The following is a 25,572-nucleotide window of genomic DNA, read 5'->3' as shown; positions in this document are numbered from 1 at the left end:
GGGGTCTGCGTGGACAGTGCTGTCGCAGAGTGAGTTTTCAACTCTCTGCACTCAGGCACCTTCGTAGATTTTTGTCTTCGCTCTGCCGAGATGTGGCACGGGGCTGCATCTCGGGTAATAAGAGAAGCGGCGATACAGAACGGTGATAGGGAGACCCTGGGATTTGATTGCCGGCCGGTCCTCTGGGCACAGGAAGCTCTACTGCTTCTCGCTGATAGAGATATTAAATAATCCTGGTGGGAAGGTGGACACCTGTGGAACATCACTCGTTAGGCGTCCCCAGGTTGACAGCCCACCAGAGATAGCAGCTCGATGGGTGTGGCTTGCATCCTCCTCGCCTGCTGATGAGAATGTCACAAGGGACAGAATCAGGCGACTAACAGGAGTCTACACGATTACATCTCCTATTTCCCCTTTATCTACCTGACTTGTCACTCGGTCGGAGGGGCCGGACAGCATGTCTCCAGAAAACCTGTGTTGGTTGTTGCCTGGTAACTTGTGCTTCTCACGCTGAGGGTAAAGAGATTGTTTCCTCTCAGTGTCTCCCCTGGTGAGGAAGGGAAGAAGATCCGTTTGAATTACCTGGCTCATCATTTTGTGAGGGGTGCTTCGTTACCCTCCCGGCCCTCCCCCAGTCTTCTGGGGGCTTTCCTGCCCTCTGGAATCTCTGAAACCACATCGCTTCCTTCTCAGGCACCTTGCGATTCTTGGTCTCACGCCCTTGCGATCCGGATGTATCTGACTTGTACAGTTATTTTCTGCCTTCTTCATCTAACGATTGAGGGCGATTTAGATGCCGAAATAATTTCAAAATTATTAGATGGCAAGCCTTTTTTAAGCGATCCGTTGACCCTCACTACCAGAAGGAGTAATATTTGCCTGGTTCGACTTCTTTGGGCTTACACAGGTCCATCCTCCACACTTAACCTGATGTCTCTTGCTAATTGTATCTCAGTTTGTCCACATGTTCCTGAATATTGCTTTCAAGACTCCCGTAGACATGGTTACCATCTCTGTCTTCACTAAAATCCCATGTCTCTCCTCCTGTTACACTCTATGCTCTCATTCCTTTGAACACACCACATACTATCTTTGAAGTCTTGGTGCTCATTGTTTCTTTTGCAAGGAAAAGGAGTGCTTTTCTTCCCTATTTGTCTGCACTTTGCTTACTCCTCCTTTGACAGTCAGGGTAAAGACGTTTTCCTTGGTAGCCATATGCTCATCAAATAGATCAAGTTGAATCACCTTTATGAGTGGTATATTAATCTTTACACGGCATTGTACTTGATTTTCCAAATTAATAGAAAATCGTCTTTTAAATGACAGTTCAGTTGCAGGGTGATCTAAAACAGCTCTTTTCCAAAAATATGGGCCTTATCCACAGAACTTTCCTTCTTATTGTTTGGCCACTGTTTGGCCTTGTGCATTTTTACATGGTATAAGTCTCCAGCCACCTGTCTACATGGTGAGGCTTCTCAAATTACTTATTGGCTGAAGTTTCTCCAACTAGTTTTTAGAATTTATGAGATTCATTGAGAAGGGTCATGGAAACCATACTCTGAATGTTTCCACGTTTGTGACATTTTTCCTATAATCTTTTATTCTTGGAGAATAGTTTGGCTGGATATAAAATCGTTGCTTTGTGTTTTCATTCCTTCAGTACCTTAAATATATTACCCTGATCTTTCCTGAAATGAAGCATTTACAAAACAAATTGTATCTCGGTTTTTGCTTTTAGTTCCATGATCTTGACTTTCCTTTTACAATAGCTGTTGTTTTGGGGCCTGCTCATTGGCAGAGTGATTTCTGCCTATCTGACATTTCTGTTCACATATGCAAGTCAGTGCTCAGTCACCTTGGGTCACTCTTGGACTTTCCCGAGCCTTCTCTGAGAGCATCTAGACACTGATCTTGTCCCCTTGATGTTCCTTTTGGATTCTCTTCCGTATGGACCTACTGTAATTCCTATAAACTCTTCTAATATTGAGTGTCTTTATCACGTACATTTGTGAAAGGGGAAGGACTCTCAGAATCCAAGGGAGACCTGGAACACTTCATTACTTCGGGGCTCATGATGTCTTAATATATAATGTAAACAAAAGACAGACTTAGGAGATTTGCAATATCTTCCTAACATTTACCTTAAATAAGTTAACATTTACACACACACACACACACACACACACACACACACACACACACTTAATGCAATATAATAGTGAGACTTACATGATTTATCCAAAATACTACTTGTTTTGTATTTAGGTGATGTGATCCATTAAAGGGGGTAAAGGTTAAAGTTCCATGATGAAGGATTGGATACAATCCTGTCCCTGTATTTCTGTGACTGATTTGGAGAGAGCACGAAAAGTCCACATTTGTAATGGCCTGTGGATGTGAGTCATGGCCTTGAGAGTACAGTAAGAGTACTCTGAAGTAAGAGGTGCGGTAAGAGTACCTCCTGCAACAATTGCCATGTTTCAGGGCACCTTGAACACCACTTTCTTCTTCTCCCCCTCCTCCCTTGCTTGTTCTTCGAGCTCTGCATCTATCTTTACCACACTAATGAACTCTTCCTTGATGTCACAATTGAAACCACCGCTTGGTGGGCTCCAGAACCAGCATCGTCCCTGCTTTGTGCCTCATTCTTGGTCCACGTAATACCCACGTCATTCCATCTCCATAACCTCATGCACTTTGGAGCCTTGTTCTCAACTCTGGGCGCTCTCACCTCTTTCCCGAGGTGTGAAATGGCCTCCCACAACCTTCATTTTTCACTTTTTTTCTCCTGCATGATGCTGATGAGGTTTATCTTCACATGTTTGTTACTTGGTTCTCGGTTTTCTTCATACTTGATCTGTTCTTACAGAGTCAGTCCAGCCGTCCCTGTGTTTGCTGCTATAAATTGTCAGTGTGCCGTCAACAAGCTCCCAGGTTAATGGGACAGTAGCTAGCCTGGGAAGCCTGAGTCTGCTCCATTTCTGCAGTGTTCTGTGTTTTCTCTTCTATGCTTCTTTGAGAAAGAGACAGAGATGGATAGATGTTTGTCCAGTCGGCTAGTTGCCTCAGGTGTCTGTTCACGTCTGACTGTTTCTTCCTGGGGCAAAACCTTCTACTTGGCTGTCAAGGACTGGATGTGAGCCAGTGGTCAACTGACTGTTAGCCATTGGTACTGCCCCTCTAGTAATGGGTTTGCCTTAGGGCTTACTCCCAAAAGTTTTCTCGAACTTTTTATTTCTGTTTATTTTTTATTATTTTTGCCGTTTATTTATTATTGAGAGGCAGAGAGACACAGAGTGTAAGCAGGGGAGGGGGAGACACAGAGTCCAAAGCAGGCTCCAGGCTCTGAGCTGTCAGCACAGAGCCCGACGCGGGGCTTGAACTCACAGGCTGCGAGATCATGACCTGAGCCGAAGTCAGTCGCTTAACCGACTGAGCCACCCAGGCGCCCCAAAAGGTTTCTGGAACTTACAGTCATTCTTTTGTTCAGCTCTTGAGTCTTCGAAATCAGGGAGACAAAGTTATCCCTTCTCTTTTCTTCTTATATCCTATGCTTTGAATCCCAGCTAATCTCTCATTGGGGCAGTTGTGGCAGGTAGCTGGAATGGTGTGGACGTAGTTCTCACTGTGTTGGGCTGATGGTACCGCTTTTGGTCAGATTGTGGTGGTGGTAGTGGTCGTTAAACCAAAGAGAAGTAGTAGTCTGGCAATGTCTTGAGACAGGAAAGCCGGAATTTGGTGTTTTTTCATTCCTCACTTGGAGTTAGAGCTCGTACCTCACAGAGGAGAGCCACTCTTGCCCCGAGGCTTCGGGAGGGAGCTTCGGAATGTGTCACTGGTGAGGAGGGCCATCTCTAGAATCATGGGAGCTGGTACTTGCACCCCAACTCCCCAGCTTGCTTGCTGTGTGATCTTGTGCACACCTCTCTGAGCCTCTCTTTTCTTATCCGTAAAATAGGGGAAATCGTATCCAATTTAAAATACTCTGAGAATTAGATGCCACAACGAATATAAAAGCCACAGGGCAGGGCCTGGTACCTAGGGAGCATTCACATGTTACACTTTTCATATTGTCCAGTGTATCTAGTAAAGGTCTGTTACCAATTGCGTAGTCCTCTGCGTCCAATTCTCTTAGAGCGGGGTAGCTGTTAAGTGGACAGTTTTGTGCTTGGAAATCAGAGTGGAAGGTTGATGAGCAGAACCCAGGGCATATCCTGCCTCTCTAGTCTAGCATTCAGCAAATCAGTGGAAGAATGAGGGACAGGTGACAAAGCAGTTGGAGAATCCACTCCGATCTCCTCTAAGTGGCAATGTTGTCCAATCTGCTAGTACTTAAAGATTGAACTAATTTCCCTAAAAGGCCATTCGGGCTCTCTGTTACTGGTGTCAAGGTTTTATGGATCTTGCATTTCTCATCCTCATTTGTCTGCATTCTGGAATTAAAGATTTTATTTGTTGGCAGTTCACCATCAGTGCTCCATGGGTCTTCAGGATGATGTGTTTTGGAAAACATCGCTTATGTTGCACTTTCCTGTCAGAGTACAATGTCCTCTTCTCTCTAGAGGTCACACTTGGGGAGGTCGCGAGGACTGGTGTCCATGGTTAAGTAGCATACACAGGTGGCTTGATCTTGGGGACACAAATGCAGAAATTGTATTGAGGATTAAATTATCCATTGGGTATAGATAACCATATGTTTTTGCCCCTCAAAACATTCTCTGGATGCCTACCTCATAATCACATGCAGGTGTTAAAATCACTGAATGAGATTGTTCTAGAGAGATGGCTTCTCAAAGTTCGGGTTTTCTTTGATTGAACGTGAGTTGGTCAGTAAACAGTTGTGATTGGAGCTTTGAAAATCTCCACCAAGGAGTGGCTTACGGGTGGCCAGAAGCTGGGTCGGTGGGGTAGTTTTATGTAGAAATAAGGTAATTTTCACATCTTCAGAGATGATTTCTCTCTTTCAGATTAAGTTAGGCTCCCTAATTGTGTGTTTATATAGCATCCTGTATTTTTTCCCTAGTGCTTAAAATTACAAATGATTTTTACTGAACCTAATCTTTCAGCATATGATGGTCTACAAAGATTGCAAGTTCTTAAAGGGTCAGGAACAGTTCACTTCTTTATATCTAGCATATCACAAAGGATCTGGAACATAGTAGGACTTGATACACATATGTATGGAACATTGATTGAGTGGGTAGAGCAAGTATTTTTATTCGTCACTTACTGGGAGTTTTCCACGACTGGCTGTGTTTCAGTTAGGATTGCGTTTGCGTGCACTAAGCAGAAACCTGACTTAATCCAGAGGTTGGCAAACTTTCACTGAAAAGATCCTTTTGGGCTTTTGCAGGCTGTACAGTCTCTATCGGAAGTACCCAGCTCTGCTGTGGTTGCATAAGAGCCTCTGTAGACGGCGCTTAAATCAACCGGCATGGCTATGTTGCCATCAAACTTGATGCACACAGGCTCCAGGTTTGGCCCGCGGGCCACAGTTTATATCATCTGGCTTAATCAAATGGGGATGCAGGGTCATTTCTGTGTAATAAAATAAGAAGTGTAGAAGTAGGCCTTCCACAACTAATATATCTGGTCAAGGGAATCCTCCAAGAATGAACTCCTTACCTATTTGTCAGTCCACCATCGTTAGCTTTTGTTCTCATGGTCACACAGTGGCCCCTGTACCTTTAAAAAAGTGTGTCTTCAGGCTCACGAAGGAGAGGAAAGAGCAGAGGCGAAGGAGGTTCCTTCTGTCCAGTTTTTGCTTCTTTGTAAAATGAAGTGCATCTTCTTGGCTTTTGGCTTTGCCTTCTGACTTGAGAAAGAATGCTCTTTCTCTGGGCATCTATCTCCTGGGCCAGGATTATGTTTTTGGACAATTTCCAGTGACGAGAGAGCCTAAAACTGCAGATAGGTTAATTGAGTCATTTGGGGCCCAAACAAATTCGGGGCTCCGGTGCCAAGGAAGGAGGCCACCTAGAGGCCTTGCTAGCATAAAGAGCTACCAAGGTCTAAGGGGCTGGGGGTTTGAAACTGCCTCCTCCCTCCCGTGTTTCCCCTACTCCCCAACTACTTTGTATTTGTGGTTAGTTATGTTATGTATTAAGTCAGGAGCAGTACTGCGTAAGCACTTGCTTGTCAGGTTCAACCATCACCTGTTTTACTTCTGTCCCTGTGCCCTTGGCCTCAGTTTTCTCACCTTTAAAATGGGGAAAAGAGTAGTGCCTACTCTGGAATTGAGAGGGGTAAGTTTGAGAAGGCATAAGAAGCTTTTAGCGCTGGGCCAGCATGTGGTAAACGATCAGTGAATAGTGCATACCCTCATTGTCACTACTGCGAGGGTACAGATTCTGTTGTGTTTTTTGTTTTTTTTTAATTTTTTGAAGTTTATTTATTTATTGTGTGAGAGAGAGCAGCAGAGGGGGAGAGAGACAGGGAGACAGAGAGAGAGAGGGAAGGAGGGAGGGAGAGAAGAATCCCAAGCAGGCTCCTCACCGTCAGCATAGAGCCTGATGCGGGGCTTGAGCCCGTGAACCGCAAGATCGTGACCTGAGCTGAAACCAAGAGTCGGTTGCGTGACCGACTGAGCCCCCAGGCACCCCTTTACAGATTGTTTTTATCTCCTCTTGCCCGTTCCATCACAGATGCATTTGTATATATAAAGAAAAAAAAAACAAAAGAAAACGAATATAAGTTTCCCAACTAATAAAAATGGGAGGAAGTCTTCCTGGTGGTGAAGGGGGTGGTTCTCTGTAGCTATAGTCATTCCAAGGACTGTGAGACTTTAAGAACAGGCCCCAGCCTAATTAGAGAAGTTTGCAGGTGAAGTTGACAATAAACAATAGAACAATAAAATCCCAATCTCTAACTGTGGTTACACCCTCCCAGCAGCCATTGACATCCCCAGCTTTCATGGTAATTGCGTGGACTAGGTTTTGTTGTTTTATTTTAGGTTTTAAACATATTTAAATCCCTCTGGGCTGGCGTTCCAAGGATGAGAAGCAGACTCTGTCAAAGGCGGAGTTCCTGCTGGGCTGTGTACAGAGCAAAAACCACCATGCTTTATCTCCCTGGACCCTGACCTGCTCTAACCAGGGCGGGTGCGGATAGAGGTGTTGTGAAGAGGGGTAGGCAGCAAACCCTGACCCTGAGAGCTCCTTGCTGAGATTGCCCTGATTTCAAATGCGTACCTTTTGGGGTGTCCCTGACCCTTTCAGCCACCGTGTGAGAAGGCCTTTCTCCTGTGTTTTGGGCATGTTTTACATTTGCTTTACAAGGGCTGGCCGTTCTGCAAATGGAGACCTGAGGCCACCGAAAGCACCAGGCCTGTGGCTCATTAACAGAGCACCTTTGCAGCGGCTCGGGATTTATTAGGTCACACCATGAAAGCGAGAACCTTATTGAGAGAAACTTGGGAAGGTTTATTTCTAAAACCAGGCGCAACACTAGAGTACCCACCCAAGTGTCATTTTTAAAAAGCAAAAGGCAAGCCTCAAATTAGCAGAGCCCCAGCGGAAATCTCTTCTCCAAATCCATTACGCAGGAGATGAGCTGGGTAAATACCGAGGACTCTCCCATTTAGACTCTGACCCTCACTCAGCAAGGGGAGTGATTTGTTTCCCACGTTGGTTCCATGCCCACCTTTTTGCGAACCTTTTAATTTAAAAGAGACAGTGATTAATGATGCTTTTGATCCGCTGACTTTTTTTTCTTTTAAAGGGCACCCTCTTTCTTTTCTACATAAATTTGATGTTGGAAATAAACCACGAGTATAAAAATTATATTGCTTATTTATTTCTGGGTGTGTTAGGCATATACTAACCCTCTCTCCCCCCACCCGAAAACTTTGATCGTCACGGTGTGGGCTGGGTTCATATCTCTTTTGTAGTCTTAGCATTCAGTGCCCGGTAGGTAGTAGGGATCTGGCAAATATTTACTGAGTGAACAAACAGATGAATTAATAAATGGTACTTAATAATCAGGACTTCTGTAGAGGGCAGGTCTCAAAGTATATTTCCAGATAACTTGCATGCCTTCTTACTGAGGAATGATGAATATTCTACACGCTGTACGGCTGGGCTTTGGTTTGAATTTGTGATGATCCGTACTGAGGTAGCTCCCAGTGGCAAGTCTGCCTAGGTCCCCTTGATGGTGACGTGGGCGTCCCTTTCCAGGGCGGATCAGACCACCAAAGATAAAGTCATTTTAAAGTCTGTGAATATTCTTACAGTCATCCTGGACTGCTTTTCAGCCATACAGCTTTAGTCTACAGAAGTTGATAGCCTGTCTCGCCATGCTGTGCTGCTTAGGTTGTGAAGATGTGGCTAACTCAGGGGAAAAAACATCATGTTAATCATAGCACTACATTGGATCTTAGCAAACGTAGATTGTTACATCCCTTGGATCCAGCTCTCTCAGAGACAAAAGTCTTTTTTTCTGGGCTTTCCCGTTCCACTCAGTTTTACGTTTTCCTCCCTAAGTATGCGAAAGTATTAAGAATTGGTCTTACTTCCAGAGTGCAGAACTGGAAACTAAAGTCTAAAGAAAATTAGCCTTTTTGGTTTTTTTTTAAATATTTATTTTTGAGAGAGAGAGAGTGTGTGTGTGTGAGACAGCACACACAAACAGGGGAGGGCCAGAGAGAGAGGGAGACACAGAATCTGAAGCAGGCTCTAGGCTCTGAGAGGTCAGCCCAGAGCCTGACGCAGGGCTCAAACTCACGAACCACGAGATCATGACCTGAGCCGAGGTTGGACGCTTAACTGACTCTGACACCTTGGTGCCCTGAAAACTAGGTTTTTAAAAATAAGGTGTTTTTCTATTGTGTTGAAAACTTCACTGATAATTTATAAAAAGTGGCATTATCTAAACAGACTTATTAAATATGGAATACGGTCTAAAACTTAACGTGTTGTAACATAGTTATTGCGACCACACGACAGCTTTGCGAGGGACCTCTATTACTGTAAAAGGTATAGATAGGAGGTTGTATAATCCTCTACCTTCTTTCTTAGGTTATCAGGGGCTCCTCTGTTTCCCCGTCGTGTGCCTGGGGGACTCCTACTTCACTTAACAGAACACCCAAAAGGAGGAAATGTAATTAATGGGTTAACAAATTCCATGCTTTATTAGAAATTTCCACCTTGGCGGGGCGCCTGTGTGGCTCAGTCGCTTAACTGACTCCTGATTTCTGTTCAGGTCGTGATCTCAGCGTTTGTGGGATTGAGCCCTGTGTTGGGCTCCTTGGGTTCTGCATCGACTGCTCGGAGCCTCTTTCCACCCCTCCCCCACCTGCGCTTTCTCTTTCTCCCAAAATAAATAAACAGACTTCAAAACAAAGAAATTTGCACTTCGGAAAAGGGCAGGTGGGGTATGGTGGAAAGCTAAATTCTAAAGCAGCTATCTCCCCTTACCTTCTGGTCCCTTCTGCTGTTTAATACATAGAAAGCTGGAGGCATATTGCCTCCAAGGCATAATTGCCTCCAAGGATTCTCTCAAGGGTCCTTTTACCACCTCTGGCAGGTCCGCGGCCACCTACAGATGGGAATGATGGCACACCTCCAGTGCTGCACCCCTGCCCATCGACTCCTCTAGGAGACATTATTGCCCCAAGAATGACAGGTTTCATTTCAAATATAAGGTGACCCAGGGAAGGTACTCGGTGTCAGTTTCCTGTGTGAAGGCACATTCTTGCTTATATTCTCAACCCGGAAATAAAGTATATCAACTGAATTGTACATTTTGATTTTCAAGAATGTTTCTTTTTTCATCCTTGCTAATCACCCATGCAGGTCACAGCCAAAACTTGAGTCACCTTTTAATTATTTTTGCCTCACGTTGTGCTTTCATACCATTCACTGTCCTTCGAGTGTCAGTCTTAAGATGACTCAAAGTGTGGGTTAAGAAATTAATCTAAATAAATTACTTAACATTGCATACGGCATTTAAGAATGTATGAATGCTTACCAGACTTCAGCCAAAAGTGTAAAATGCAAAGATGAAGAGTAGTGACAAAAATGAGCCATTGCAGACATTTGACAAAACATGGCCAAAAAGGACCTCTGCTTTAAAACAGCAGCAACAAAAAGCATGTTGTGCCAGTTTCTTCTCTGCATCCCTTCCTCTTTCCCTAAATATTACCAAGTGCCCTTAGTTGTTCCCTACTGCCTGCCCCCCACCTCTCCCACCTAGTGGAGTTGCATCTTGAGACCCTAGCGGGACTCTCATGGTTGCCCCCCACAAAGTTGCTTACGTGTGAGGGTGACTGGGCTCCCCTTTTCCTAAGGGACATGGACATAAGTCACAGGCTGAGTCCACAGAAGGAAGCACTCCCTGTGGCGGCTGTTGGTTAATATGTAGTTAGTTCACGCCGCGTGATGCCATCTTGAATATAGACGTTTTATTAACTTGTAGGCATTTCCGTTTCATCTCAAATCTATATCAGTTTTTCTTCGTACAGTCATTCACCCACGAACCGCCTAGTCCATCTGTAGGACACTGACAGTCGACTGGAGTCTGCCCCTCTCACCTGATGCTGTGGGGTTTACTTTTCTTCCGATATAAGCATCATAGACTTGGGAAGTCAGTCATTTAGACCCTGAGACTCGGTCTTCACCATCCTTGGTAGATAACAGAGACACAACAGGAATAATAGTCGGTGACATTCATGGAGCAGTTCGTATGTGCCGGGACCCATTCTGAATCCTTCGTGTAGATCTTCTCTTTGAGTCCTCCTAACAACCTTATAAAGATGTACTGCTGTTGACTCCATTTTATAGGTAATAAAATTAAGACACAAAGAGGTGATGAAGTAGCCTCTGCAAGGTCACACGGTGCATTGGCTTTAAACCTGGGATCTTCTTGTTTCTGACGGCAGGCTTTGAAAGACATGGTCACTCCCTCATGGGGCAGCTCATTCCATTCTCGGAACTGTGGACGGAAAGGTTTCCCTGTGATCAAAATCCACTTTGAGGGTGGTACCATTGATAGTTGTGGACACAGAAACATTTCAGTTCAAAAAATTTAGTTCCCAGACTAAAGCCTACTTAGAACTCTCTTGTCTTTTGCGTTCCCCTCCCCCATCCTTCCAAGCATCAAGCCCTGTTTATTTCACTCCTAAAGTCAGCCTCCTGCTTTCTGTCCTTCTTATCATTGCCTTCCCAACTGTAGAAGGAAGACTTGGCAACTCGGTGTGTCCTTCAAGGCTCTTCCTACCTTAGCCTCATTGCGCCCGTCTTTTGTTCTTCTACTGTAACCTTCCACAGAATAATTGAGAGCCTCTTATGGGACTGGCCCTCCTCTAGGAGTTAAGGATAGTCCTAGGAATGACAGATTCCAACTTGGTTCCCGGTCTTATGGAGCTTATATCAGATGGCTTATTCTACCCTTTGTTTTTGTCCTGCCCTTGAACTTGTGCAGCTCATGTTATTGCTTCCTTCAACTTTGGGTGCCATGCCAGGCCTTCCTTTTTTTTTTTTTTTCTTTCTTTCTTTCTTCCTTCCTCCCTTACCTATTAACATCCTACTCATCCTTCGAGGCTTGGCTCAGATATCACTTCTATGGAGCCTTTCAACCTAGCCCAGCCTGTATGACTCACTCCTTTGTCTGGACTCCCACAAGTGTGTGTTTGTATTTCATTATAACCTTTGTTCGAGTCTGCTCTGTATTTTAGTGTGTTCTTTTCAGGCTTGAAAGCGACACATTCTTGCCTGAAGGTAAGAGCCTAAGTAACTTACAGTTGTTTGCCCCAGAGCACATTAGGAAGATAGTGGGTGCTCCACGGATGTTAGGAAGCACAGTAATAATGAGGACCATTTTGTTGAGGGCCTGCTGTGCATCAAGACTGCTAGATATTATTATCACATTTGTTCCTGCCAACTAGTTGATGAGTTACAGATGTGAATACTATCCATTTTACAGATGAGAAAACTGAAGTCCAGAAAGTTGATGACACTTGCTCAGAATCAGCTGCTAAGAGAAAGGACACGCATTAGCCCTCAGAGCTGCCTGATTGTAAAGTCCCTGTGATTGTTGCCATGATACCTGAGAATACATCACAGTGGTTGCTATGGTTCCCAGAAGTCCAGGTGAAGAATCCACATCCCTTCCATAAATGCTCATAGGGCTAGATTTCTTCATCTTGCCACACACATCCTGCGGACTTTTTTTCACACCCCTCCTCTTTTTTTTACCCATTCTGTATTTTTCGGTGATCTCTATCTAGCACTATGCTGTCAAGACCAGGAAAGGAGAGATTCCCGATTTGCAGATTTGGACACTGGACTTTAATGACTTTACTGACTGTTGGCCAGAATGTAGCAGAAGAGCACAATATCACATAAGGTGAATTATACTGAGCTTGGGTTGAGTGAGCTCAGTTTACTCCTGTGAACCAATGTCAAGCCAGGCTCATCCCATCATATCGGTTGATTCTTTGATTTCAAGCAACAGAGATCACCTCTGGCCAACTTACAAGAATTCATCGGGGCAATAGCTAGTAGCTTCCAGAATGGACAGAAATTTGGGAATGGATAGGAGGCAGGACAATTCCCGCATACAGGCAGCTTGAATGACTTGACCAGCTCATCACTGTCACTGCTAAAACCAGCCCTCCGCACACATTTTTCTATCCTCACATCAGCCTGCTCTGCATGAATCAGATGCGCCTACTTGGCATCACGTAGCCACCTGATGGCTATGAGAGGGCAGGGGACTTTGAGGATTCCCACCCTGCCTGGAACAGCGAGGGAGGGTGGTAATTCCCCAAAAAGAAATTGAACTAAGAATGGATTCTGGATAGCCCCCAAAATTCAACAAATACCAGCTGTCCCTGAATTTTACATGAATAGTAGAGTTTATTGAAGGAGGTGCAGAGTTTTTCCTCTATAAATAAAGTCCCATATACTGTAGCTTTAAATCTCCTTTCTGATGATCTTGACGTGGTCATCAGTGATATCCGGAAGCCTTCCAGCTTTGCTCTGCAGCAAGCTTGATGAACCCACCCTTATCTTGTATGGCTTCATCTAGTATTTAAGTCATTGGGAAAGATGTAATAACATACTCAGACCTGTAGTTAGCTTCTTACTGAAGACCTTCCTCGAGCAAGTCCTAATAAAACCCAAGCTCTAAAAACCCATCATCAAATAATAAAAGAGAAATAGAGTAAACGCACAATTCATGAGATTAATATAGAGGAGGAAGACGATTTTTTTTCTAATAATCTTTACTTTTATATCCGACTTTATGGGGGTGCTGTTTAATTTCATGTTCATTTACTTTAATTACTTCTTGCATGTAGTTTGCAGGGAAGTTTGCCATTTTCCAACATCTTAAAGATGGCTTACTTGAGTTTCGTTTCAGACCTTGTTGGAATTAATATATAATAAAAGCTAGTGTGTATATTTCTCATTTTTCACCTCAAAGGATTATTCATCATAATAGAATCAGTTTTTCCGGGGAGATTTTATCAGACTTACAAGTCAAATTAGTTGAATGCATTTCTTCTGCTAATAAACAGAGAGCCTTTACCCTGGAAGCATCTCTACACTGAATTCCAATAATTCAATGTTTCTTTGCCTCAAGAGATCAACCTATAAACGACCTAGGAATAAAAACATAAATTTATTAGCCTCAAAGGAGATTGTTAAGATGGGAGAATTTAAGAGGATAAAAGTGAAGAAAGGTCATAAAATCAAAATATAAATATTGAATATAAGATTTTATTAAAAAAAATTTTTAGAGGATAGTCTTAATTCTCCTGTACCCTAAGCAGAGCATTTTGGGGCACAGCTTTTTATGTGTTTATAGTTGCACGGATTTGTGTGTTGTACGTGAGGGCGCTGTAGGCTGCATACGGGACTACTGTAGCGGTACGATAAAAGGTGTTGGGTTTCTAACTTTGAAGATAATTGGAGTTGCCATCTTGCATGGTGACTGATTTGATCCCTTCCTCCATTTTGATTTGCCTCACGGTTTGTAGGTCCAAGGTCAGCTGCGGGAAGATTTTGGCCCTGAAACTATGACAAGCCCTTACAGGAATGGAAAGGAGGTGTAGTCTCTTTCAAGTGCATTTATGAGAGTTTTCTGTGATCACTGCCTACTGCTTGACGGTGGGGGGCTCATTGGTTCTTGGTGCGAATTATTTCTAAATCCTGCTTTACCTTCGTTTTGAGTCATCCCGACCCTCTCAAGCTGCTTGCTCACAAACGTTTCACATGTTGAGATGCCAGGCGTTTTGTCTAGTCCATAACTGAGACGTGCTTTCTTCTCTCTGTAAGATAAGGAAGATTTGGCCCTGTAGAAGAGATACGAATGTGGATTTCCTTTTCCTCTGTAGATAAGATCTGCTGTAGTGAAAGGTGCAGGTGAACAGATTGCTTAGGCAGGAACTCTGGGAATCCAATGTATAAATGACAAGAGAGAAATTTTTCAGGGCTAATAGGAAAGCCCTCTTCAGTGTGTAGTTGAAATTCACCTTCTCTAGTATTTTGCACAAGATGGAGAATAAAAATGGTTATGACTGATGAAGCATTCAGTGTATATCTAACTGTAAGTCGGACTAGAGGGACTTTTAAATCACCCAAATGAAAGATTGCATTATCATGAACATTAATATGTAACAGTTAAGTATGTCGTTGCTTATCATAAGTCCTGGCATTCACAGGGCTCTATGAGGCCAGTCAACCAAAAAGGAAAAACTTTTCAGCAAACGCCAGTCCACGAAACCTCCATGAATGAGGCCAGCCCAGTGGTCATGACTCTTAATAAGTTATTTATTTTTGTGTTCCCAACCCATCTGTAGACTTTAGTCACACCATGAATGGGGTGGGAGGAGGTTAAAGATGTCCCCTGAGATATTTTTGAAAAAAAGAAAGGGTTGAAATTGGGGGAAGAATTTATTCCTGGTGAGAAGAGGAAGTTGGGAGGGAAAAAATAGTGAACAGTAACTTATTAAGGGCATGGAGGTTAGGTTAGTTAAATGTTCAGAAAATTACTTACTTCTTAAAGATTTGTTGCCATTTACATGGTTGACAAATTAGCAACTGTTAGAAAACCAATTCAAGAGGATAGAAGTTGGGTCATTCTTCTCTTTTTTATCTTTTGAAAAGTTATGCCGTCCTCCAGTTTCTATAAGGAGTATACTTTTATAGCAGAAAATTTGAACTGTTAAGAAATATTTTAAAAATTAAAATTAACTCTTTCCTCATCACACAGAGAATTTAGCAAATGGATAGGGGTATCCTTGCATGTATAATATTTGAAAATATATGTTCATTTACGTATATTTAACTGCATAGTTTTCTCTTTGTTATTTACCATACCTGTCATGTACACGTATGTCCAGAGATATTTTGTCTGTCTATGAATTTACCATAGCATCAAACCCAGAACCATTTTAGTGGGATAAATTTGTTCAGATTTTTAAAAATTGCGATAGGTGCATCATATCAGAATTAAATCTTTGAGTTATTTGTGGCAGGAAGAGAGATGGGAAAACCAAGGAACGAGCACTTACTGAGTACCTAGTGCATGCCGAGCACTAGGCTAGGGCCTGTGCAGTAATTCTGCAATTCATCATCAGTCAGCACTGATGAGGAGCAAGTGGAGAGGGAGGATAGGTAACTGTTAGTGAGCACTGACTGTGTACTAGGTGAGAACTTTGACATGTACCATTTTATTGGACTTCCATTGCAACCCAAAATGTTAGATCCTTCTCTCATTTCCACATTATGGATGGGAAACTTCAGGCTCAGAGAAGTCGAGCTAGTTACTCAGGGTCACACAGCCAGTAAGTGTATAGCCAGGCTGGCTGATGGTTCTTCACTACCCTAAGCTGCATGCCGCCTTGCTTCCCCTCCCCCCCACACCCGTAGGTGTGCTGCACCTATCCATTTCGCCAGTTTGCCTTCCAGTATTTCGAAGCTATTTTTTTTCTGACCCGTGCTTCCTTTTTTTTTTTTTTTTTTACAACTTCCCTGGAAGTGTATTTACCTCTTTTGTTCCTTTAGTGTTGAAACACGGGGGAACCCAGCAAGCACAAGGTGCTACAGGCATTGCCCCTGTTCCATCCTCCAGGGTGCGGAGACAGGCAACGCTAAAGCGACATCTGTGCCTACTTGTGATGGTGACTGTCACCTGAATGGGAGCATCCATAGCTCTTGAGAATGAGACACAGAATCCTGTCTTCGGTTACCAGGCACAGCTCATGTGACTGGGTGTCCTGTGCTCTGAGCCCAGGCTTCTTCCATTATGTCTTAGAACATGAAATGTTTATCACTTGGTTGCAGTTTTCCACGTTTTATAGCCGGGGCCATGCATATAACCATTGACCCACTGTGCGACCAGGTTTTCCATTAACAGCTCTTGGCCTGGGACATTCTGTTTTACCTCTCTTTGCTTCTGTTTCTTCTCCTCAAAAATTTGGATAAATTATAGTACCTCCCCCACAGAGTTGTTGGAAGACTAGACGAGGTTGTATAAGCAAATCACTTGAGTAAAAGCCTTGCACAGAATTCACACACAGTAGGTGTGAAGGGGTGGTGTTTTTCTTCAGGGAGCCTCTAAAGACTAAGAATAATTTTCTTTAGTGATAAGTTCTCAAGTGACAAGGGAGCCATCTTCCATGCCAGGAGGATTGGCTAATTACACGTTGATTACTCAAGTTCCCTTAAGGAAGTGATTTTTCTCCAGGACCTAAGATATGTCAATTAGCGTGTGTTCACCTGTTAGTAACAGAAAACCTCATTAGTAGTGGCTGAAAACATAAGGATATTAATCATTTACTTGCCCAGAAGACCAAAGGTAGTCAGTTTCAAGAGTGGTTCAGCACCTGAATAATATCTGACTGCTGGGTTGGCTTAGCTGTGATTCTTTTAGCTTTTTCCTCGTGGCCACAAGATGGCTGCTACAGCTCCAGGCATCATCTGCCTACAAAGTCACATTCATAGGCACAAAAGTGGGAGAAGGGGCCAAGGCAGAGAGAGGGAGAGATAGAAAGCTTTGTATGATTTTCCTCCAATCAAGGAGGAAAAATAGCTTATATCTTATATCCCTTATATATTTTGGCCAGAGCTAAGTTAGATGTCTATCTGTAATTGCAGAGCAAGCTGGGAAGGGGAAGGGGACCACCTCTCTCTCTCTCTCTCTCCCCCTTTCTCTCTCTCTCTGTCTTTTTTTTTTTTTTTTTTTCAGCTTGAGGAGTAGGGCGACGGGGTGGTGGAGAAGTTGGGAATGACTGTTGAATAGTATCTACATGTGGAGTGACATTTGATACTTGACCAGCTAAGATCAACTTCAAAATCTAGGTTGTGCCTGGCAAAGGGTATGAAGTTGTTATTTTAGGTATTTAAAAAGAAATTTTTTTTTGGTATTGTTTAGAATGACAATGTAGTTTTCGATTCCTACATTACTGCTGAAGCTGAAATTTCTTGGTATTTAGAGATGATGATTAAGCCAAACCCGCTTTGTTTACTTTATTCATCATTAGGCTTTATACCATCTCTGGCTTTCTGTATGTCACCCAAGAAATGCTTTGGAGATGGCTCAGCTTCCTGCTCAGAGCTGTAGCTCTGGATGTTTCACACTCTGCACACGGTGTTGGGTATGACTACCCTCTCCCACCCCGAAAATATTCTGTGCTTCTGTATTTGCCCATTGTGAAAGAAACATCCTGACAGCTGTGATGTATTTATAATGTCGTACGGCTGGTTTTACCGTCACTTTGTTACATCAATACTCATCTTTCTCCCTAAGCTGAAAAATTCATCACACTTTGAGCTACAGGGAAAAGTTCCACCTGAATATGTGTAGTTGGGAGTTTTCAGGGGAGAGACAGACTGGAGGGATCTTACTGTGTAAGAAATCTTCCATAATGTCACTCTTTTTCCAGATGGCTTGGGTGATTAGAGTTGGTAGAGCAGAGCACTTTCTCCAGGATAGCTGATGTCCCCGAAGACCCAGTTTACTGGCAGCATGGCCTAAAGGGAGAAGCAAATATGTTTTGCCAACAGGGAAAAAGATTACTTTGCTACTGGCTTCTTAAAGAATGCACCTATTTTTAGCCCGCAAGTATACATCTCTTGCCTGAATCAGTCAACTAAATAAGTCTGCAATTCTAATCAAACCTGTGATTCGAATTTGTACAAACATTAGATGGAAGTTTTTAGAAAAATGAGAAGATTCACCATAAGCATGGGGTTTTTAAGAAGTCAGGACCAAAACCGTTTCCACTGAAAATAAAATAAAAATTTTAATTAATATATAGAATCTTCAAACCGGGAACCAAATACCCATCTGCCGAGGATCGGATTCTCATGAATATGGAAAAGTTGCGACACTTCTAAAACTGCACACAGTCCAGGACGTAGTAGCCCTTAGATGTATGTGGCTATTTAAATTTAAATTAATTAAAATTACATAAATTTAAGAGTCTCGTTCCGCAACGTACTAGCCATATTCCCAAGTGCTAGGTAGACTCAAGTGCCCGGTGGTTACTCTGTTGGACAGTGTAAGTTGTCCACAGAAAGTCCTATCGGGGAGAGTTTCTCTAGATGTGCGGGTCTCGTCCAGAAGTGATTTTCTCCACCAGAGACTGTTTGGCAATATCTGGAGGCATCTTTTAAAAATTTATTTTATGTTTATTTTTGAGAGAGATAAACAGAGACAGAGTGCGAGGGGGGAAGAGGGGCAGAGAGAGAGGGAGACACAGAGTCCGAAGCAGGCCCCAGGCTCTGAGCTGTCAGCACAGAGCCCGACGCAGGGCTCGAACCCACGAACCGGGAGATCATGACCCGAGTCAAAGTCGGACACTTAACCGACTGAGCCACCCACGTGCCCCTGGTGGTATTTTTTACTGTCACAACTGGGGTGGTGGTGATGCTACCTAGGAATGCTGTTAGACACCCTGCAGTGCACAGAACAGCTTCCACAGTGAAGGGTTATTGGCCCAACCTGTCAGTAGTGCTGAGGTTCAGAAAGTCTACCCTTCAGGGTGGGGGGACTCTGATGGCCCACAGCTCCTCATCTAGAAGTTTAAAGTGACTTCTGCTCCCAAGACTGCAGGTAACCTGTGTATTGATACAATATTGACATGTAGTAGGGTTAAAACTTGAGGCGATGCCTCGAAAAGCCTTGTCCCAAATCCCATAGTCCTAATCACAGGCAGGGAAGGATCCATAAAGCCACCAGGGGAGTCTAGTTAACACTACTATAGCTGGGTTGGGAGAAATAAGGGGGCCATGGGATTGGTCCCCCCTCTTCCTCTGCTTTCTCCCTCTTCACTCTCCCTCTTCCTGCAAACTGAGTGGAGCTGACCATCTAAATCATAATGTCTTGGGGTGGGTGATATTCCACTCCAGGCCTTTGTCATTAGCCAGGACATTAGTGTAAGCAACCAAGGCTCACACTGACCATCGCAGGTGAATGCCAGTGTGGGGTACCAGAATCAGGTGTTCTGTCCAGAGCTGGGCTCAGGTGTAGGCTCCCACTTATCTGCTGTGTGGCTAAGAGCAGGTTACTTAACTTCTCTGAGATTTTGGGTACCAATGGAGGTGATGACTGTGTGTCTTATAGGGTTATTTTAAAGATGAAATGAGAAAATACATGTCAAGTGATTAGTACAGTCTCCAGCATATTAAGAATAAAGTCATCGGTAGCTTCTATTATTGTTTTATTTTTTAATTGTTTGTGTTGCTATGGTTACGACTCCTGAGAAAGCCTGGCTGTATTGATTTGGGGTCCTTTCCTGCCCATGGAGGAAATCAGGGCCCTGGTTTGCCAATCTGGCTGGGCTGGAGCCAGGGCTAAAAGCCAAGCAGTCTGGCAGGGCCTCACCCTCTCCACCCCAGCTTAAATGTCACTTACTCTAAGGACATTCCTGTTCACTCTGTTTAAATAGGTTCCCCAGGACCCTGCCATTTTTTTCTCATCCTTGGTTCATGTCTGTTTTCCTTCATAGAATGTAGTAAATTTTGTGAATATATATAAATTTTGTGAAATTTGTGTGTTTTTCCCAGTTAGTTGGTGTTAGATATTGGAGATTTAAGAATTAATGACATATTATAATGAAAAACTGAATTCCTGAGAAGGAAGGAAGGAAAGGAAGGTGACAGGGCTAAAGCCAACCGTGGGTTTTGCATGCCAGCCAATCGACACTGAAACCTCGCTCTGTTCATTGCTCACTTTGTGACCTTTCATAAGTCACTTAACCTGAGTCTGAGTTTGCCATATCTGTGAAATGGGAAAAGTATTGTAAGAATTCCATGCCAATTACAGTGTGTTCTACTTCAGTTAGAGAATTGGTAAATGGTAGTTTTTATAGTGATTAGAGAACCAATATAGGAGTAAAACTCAAGGATGATGTTTGAATTTGTCCACATTCCCTTCTATCAGTATGATGCAGCGAATGTTAGCTATACCCCATGCCATATTAGAATATTTGTGTCTCCTAGAATAGTTTTACACTTTGCCCAGCAGGTTGAAACTTTGGTAGGCTGCAGGTAAGAGCATCTGGTCAACCGGTAGACATTTTTATGAGTGTCAGTGGATCTGCAGAAGGGACTCAGAAAGAGTGTTGGGCTGGCAAGTTTGTGTTGGCCTGTTTTTAAGGACCCACACAGGCCTTTTTCCCCTTCTCTGCCTCCTCACTGGTGTTTGCCATCAGAGACTAAGGACTGCTCGATCCCACCTCTGTACCTCAATACAGCTTTTATCAGAGAATGAAAGAGTCAGATCTTCATCCCTTGTTCATGAGTCTGGTCAGAAGACACAAGGCCTGTTGTGTAAGCCAACTGGCTGTTTACCAAAACTGATTTGTTGGTCCATTGCTGACCGGAACCACCAGCACCAGGGGCGTAGAGATATTAAGTCTTTATTAGACCTCACACTGGATTTATTTTAGATCTCTAGTTTAGTTTGCTTTCAGCTCGTCTGGCGGTCCTTTTGACTATGGGTCATCACTCATTCTTCCAGCTCTTTCTTTTCAGTGATAGCAGAGAAGAGAACATGGCCGATGATCAGGATACATAGATAGGTGAGGTCTACAGATTTTGAGTAATAGCTGTGGGAGTTTGTCGGTTAGTGTGTTTTTAGTTGGTTTGCTTTCTCATCGGGGCTAATACATATGGTAGAGTTGAAGAACTACACATGGAACACCTGTCTAGTTTGACATCCTGTATTGCACCTCTTGGTTGCAAATAACCCAGCACCAACTCCGGCTGGCTGGGCAAATAAGGGAAGTTCATTGGCTCACGTAATGGGTAAGTCCAGGCGTAGGATGGTCCTCCACCGGTACTGTTAGGAATCTGTCCTGCTCTTGGGCTCATCCCTGACTTGCTGTGTCCTGACCTCTTTCAGCCAGCTCTCTTTTTTTGTGGGGACGAGCCCAGTCTGTGCTCTCAAAGCTCTCAAAAGCCCAGCAGAAGGACAGTCTCCCTCCCTGAGTAGTTCCTGCAGAATACTAGGAGTGGAGTGCCATTCCGATTTGGGACCTGTCCATCCGTCAGCCAATCAGGGCGGCCAGTAGAGCAGATGGCACTGATTGGTCAGACTTTGGTTTATGGCTCCACCTCTGGAGCTGGGAGATGCATCCCAGGACTGTGGCTCACCAGCCAGAGGGTATGGGGCACTTCCCCTAAAGAAAAATGCAGCTGGTGTTATCAGAGGAAAAGGAGCGTGGATGTTGGGCAGGCATAAACAACAGATATCCACTCCCCTGCTCCTCCTTTGATTTCAGTTGCACTGGTGACCCAGGAAAAATCCCCTGCTTGCTGTGTTCTCCGTTTCGCCTCGGGAGCTGCTGGCAGGCCTTTGGCCTGAGTTTATTTACAGCATCAGCACACCTCTCTCTTCTCTCTTGCAATCATGATACCCCAGTCTTTCCCCCAGGGGTTGGAGTAAATGGCCTTCTCTGAGCCACAATCAATGGCGTTCCGTAAGGTGTGACAGAAGAGGCCATCTGGCAGTTGCCCCTCGGTCCTTTCTCCCTGTCCAGGGAAGAGGCACGTCTGAGGCATAAGGTCGCAGCACAGCGAGGGGCTGCTGTCTTTCAGAAGCCTCACCCCCAGACTCGGGTCTCTGGCACAGAAACGCGACAAGAGTGAAGCACCTGGCAGATTCTGCCTTTCCCTTTGTGAAATCCCCATCAGAATGAGGTTGTGGAATCATAATTATCGTGAAGATGATTTTTGAATACAATTCTAAGTTTGAGCGTTCTACGCAATACTTTCCCAAATATTGGATAGATTTTTTTTTTCTAAGATGCACTGAGATCACTGGCCCATTTCAATTTTTATTGAAACAAATAAACCCAATAAAAACACTTATGCTGAGAGCTAGAGCGCCACAATAAAAGAATCACCCTGTATTGAATTTATTGATTTATTTATTTACTCCAACTGGAAAATCGAGTATTGTGTTAATGTATTTTATAAGAATCACACTGCTCGATGAAATGGCTAATTTATTTTAGCGTATACATAAATAGCTAGCAATTTTCCATGAGACAGGCTAATGAAAATGATGCCATGAAATTGTCTATACTGTGCGGAGTGACGGAGACCAGTTATTATTGGGTGAGTGCTAAGACACAGTGAACTGGCCATCATATCTTTGAACTTTTGAACTGCTACTTGTTTGGTGTGATTTATTGATTTTGCTATCTCTCTGTTTAGCTCAACTTTAGTTTTTGCCCGGCAGTGCAGATAAGTGGCATAGGAGATTTAATTTCATGGGTATTTGGGGTTAAAACCTATCTTTAAGAAGAATGCTAAACATGTTTTAATAAAACATGAGTTGCAGGGGTTTTAGGTTTCTGTGTGATACGGATCTGATAAGCAGCGAGGCCATGCAGAGGCCCGCCCAGGGGTTCCGGGCTGGGGAGGCGCTCTTTTTCTGAGCTCTGGAAGTTGCACCAGGGCCACGTGTATTGTGTTTGCTCCATCGGCCTGGCTTCGTTCTTAATTGCATGTATCATTTCTTCCCCTGCCTGTGCCCTGTCGCTCTCGCCACGTGTTTTGCCTCTGTGCCTGGGGCGGGGGTGGTTTCTGGGGTCCTCACGGGCAGCAGTGCTGTGCCTCTAACCCCTCCTTGCACACCGAGGGGCTGGCCGCTACTTAAACACCCGCATTTGGGCAGATCTCTCCGGGAAAGTGCTTTCAGGAGCAGCCACGCAGGGCCCTCACCTACGGGACCAAGACATGGGAGCTCGCTCTGCCCTGGGCTGCCTGGCAGCTGGCCGGCTGTCCCCCAGCACCCACCCTCCGTGCTCCTCAGTCACGCCGCTGCCCTCCTCCGCCGGCCCTGACCTTGGACGGGGATGCTTCCCTCGCTGCTTCAGCGGGAAATCTACTGAGTGACAGTGGGCAGAAAGCAGCCCTACTTTTTATTGTTGTCTTTGGACCTGCAGAACTTTTCCTAAATATGCAACATCTTGAGAACTCATTCTTAATATTTTTTGTTTGGTTAGCTAATTTCTAGAGGCCGACTTGACAACAGTGTTTTATGCTTACTTTTTCCTTCCGGGCGGGGTGGGGTTGGGGGGGGGGGGAACCAAGGGTTGGAGGAGGTGGGAAAGAGCTTTATCATGTAAAAGTAACCATCCTAGAAATTTCAGGTAATAAATTTTCAGGCGCATGAACGGTTAAGACTCTTCACTCAGTGACACCGTATGTGAATGTGGAATTTTTATGAAGGTAACAGTCTCTTTCTTTAAAAATCTGATTTATTTAGAAGGTACTTTTAAATGACCAAGTAATTTTAACCTTCAGGGAGATATCGAGGTGGGGGTGGGGGGGGAGGAAAGTAGGGGAGAGTTGGATCTTAGCAAGGGTTTGAAAATTCACATCCCCTTTAATGATTAAACTGGCAGGATCTTTATTTGGATGTTAAAAGCTTTTTCTTACATTGCAAACATTCTCAGCAAATTTACAGTCAGATATTTGGAAACAGCTAGCACTTAAAAAAAAAAAAGGAGGAGGAGGGCCTGTTTGAACTAGGAAACAAAATTAGTGGGAATGGCTAAAAAGACAGACTGACCCCAACACCATTAGCTTGGAAAAAAAATTCCATTTCATTGCAACTATGTTATTGTTTACTTTACCATACACATCCTAATATGGTTACCTCCCTGTCAGAGGCAGCCAAGCCCAGGGGTTGAGGGGCCCCCTCCGGGAGAAAGCTCCTAACTGCCTCTCAGACAATAAGAAACAAACCGTACAACTCCACAAAAGGCTTTCCGGAAAATAAGTGTCAAATAAATCCTACAGAACTCTCGTTTCTGCCACTGAGCTCTGTATATGCAAACCTGTTCTTATGCCATCGCTGCCCGGGCTGAGCTGCGTTTGTTTGGAAATAAGCCATTGCTTTTTCTTTTCTCCTTTTTTCCTTTTTCAAAAAATTTCCCCCCCCCCCCCCTTCATCTGCGGGCTCTGGATTAATTCCTTGAGACACATCTTTGCATACATGTCTCATGAGTTATGTTTCCTGGAGCCTTTTACTAGGAACATTAAGGTAAGAATGTTGATTTAGCCCGGGACCTTTGTCACTCAAACTAATGCTCATCAGTGATATAGACATTGTAAAGAAATATTGCGGAGGTCTTTTGTGGTCCCCCTCCCAAACGGAGAGGTGCAGTTGCTTTTAATTGTCATGCATAGATTCGGGGGGGGGGGGATGCCACCAGTTGTGGATGAGATGGAACAGGGGTGTACTCACTGGTGTAAACACTGGTGAAGACACCCCCGATCCTGTGGCAGCCACTACAGTTCATTAGAAGGGTTTTCCTGTTGTTTCTTCCAATTCTTCTCTACTTGGAGTATTTCTTTTCCTTCTTCTTTTTCTTCAACTCTCCTGATCTTTTCCAAATCCTCATGGTCTTGAGGCTTGCCTGTTATTATCTGCAACTCCAGAACAAAGGTAGGCTGCTCAACTCTGTGCTTTGGGGGAGGGCCGAGTTATTTTGGGAGGGATGTCTTCCTAATGCATGAGTGGCTGACCTAAAAGGCAGGGGGGGTGGTGGTGTAGATCACGCCTGGAGCCCAGGGATGAGAGAGCACGCACTGTGGCAGCTTTTATGGAGTGGAGTTTATTTTTATGCAACTTAGAAAGCAGAAGCATCTCTAGTAGAATGGACTCGTTAGCTCCTGAAATGCTACACCTGGTGTCACGCTGGTGTGTAAATGGCATTACCAAACTGGGGTTCAGACTTTTGGGGGGACAGTGGAATTGACGACAGCAGATAAGATTTCCTTATTGGATTCTGTGTATTCAGTTTATCAAAATTAAATAGAGGATCCAGGATATTTTTTTCTTTGTCTTTTTTTTTTTTTTTTTTTTTAATTGAATTCTAATGTAAAGGTGTGAGTTAGTGGGTGACCAGCGTATGGACTCTTCCTTTTTCCTTTGGTCTAATTGCTTTTAATTCCCTGGACACCTTCACATGTTTCTCACTGATTTGGGTTCTCTTATTTCGCCTAATCTGGTGCTCTGATAGAGTCAAGGTGGAGATTTGCTGTTTTTAACTAATTGTGCCTTGCTGGGTGGCAGTTCAATACAAAGAGTAAAGACCACAAGAAATTC

The 25,572-nt window shown here is 43.9% G+C and overlaps 1 protein-coding gene and 1 long non-coding RNA gene across 7 annotated transcripts in view; one reads left to right on the top strand and one right to left on the bottom strand.

Annotated features, from left to right (window-relative positions):
• The window catches only part of FOXP1 (forkhead box P1), a 386,554-nt gene that overhangs the window by 81,084 nt on the left and 279,898 nt on the right, over positions 1 to 25,572 (top strand). The window lies entirely within an intron of this gene.
• Positions 13,705 to 24,975, bottom strand: LOC128775541 (uncharacterized). Of its 2 annotated transcripts, none has more exons than XR_008420300.1 (3): positions 24,709 to 24,975; positions 17,850 to 17,975; positions 13,705 to 14,269 (listed from the first exon to the last, which is right to left on the bottom strand). It is a non-coding gene; the product is annotated as an uncharacterized LOC128775541 (long non-coding RNA). The 2 variants fall into 2 exon arrangements; XR_008420299.1 differs by lacking the exon at positions 13,705 to 14,269 and adding an exon at positions 15,997 to 16,721.

Source organism: Panthera pardus, unplaced genomic scaffold, assembly GCF_024362965.1.
Source record: "Panthera pardus isolate Hobbes unplaced genomic scaffold, ASM2436296v1 HiC_scaffold_8, whole genome shotgun sequence".
NCBI lineage: Eukaryota > Metazoa > Chordata > Mammalia > Carnivora > Felidae > Panthera > Panthera pardus.
The sequence above is the reverse complement of the archived record's forward strand: the minus strand, read 5'-3'. Positions and strand labels throughout refer to the sequence as shown.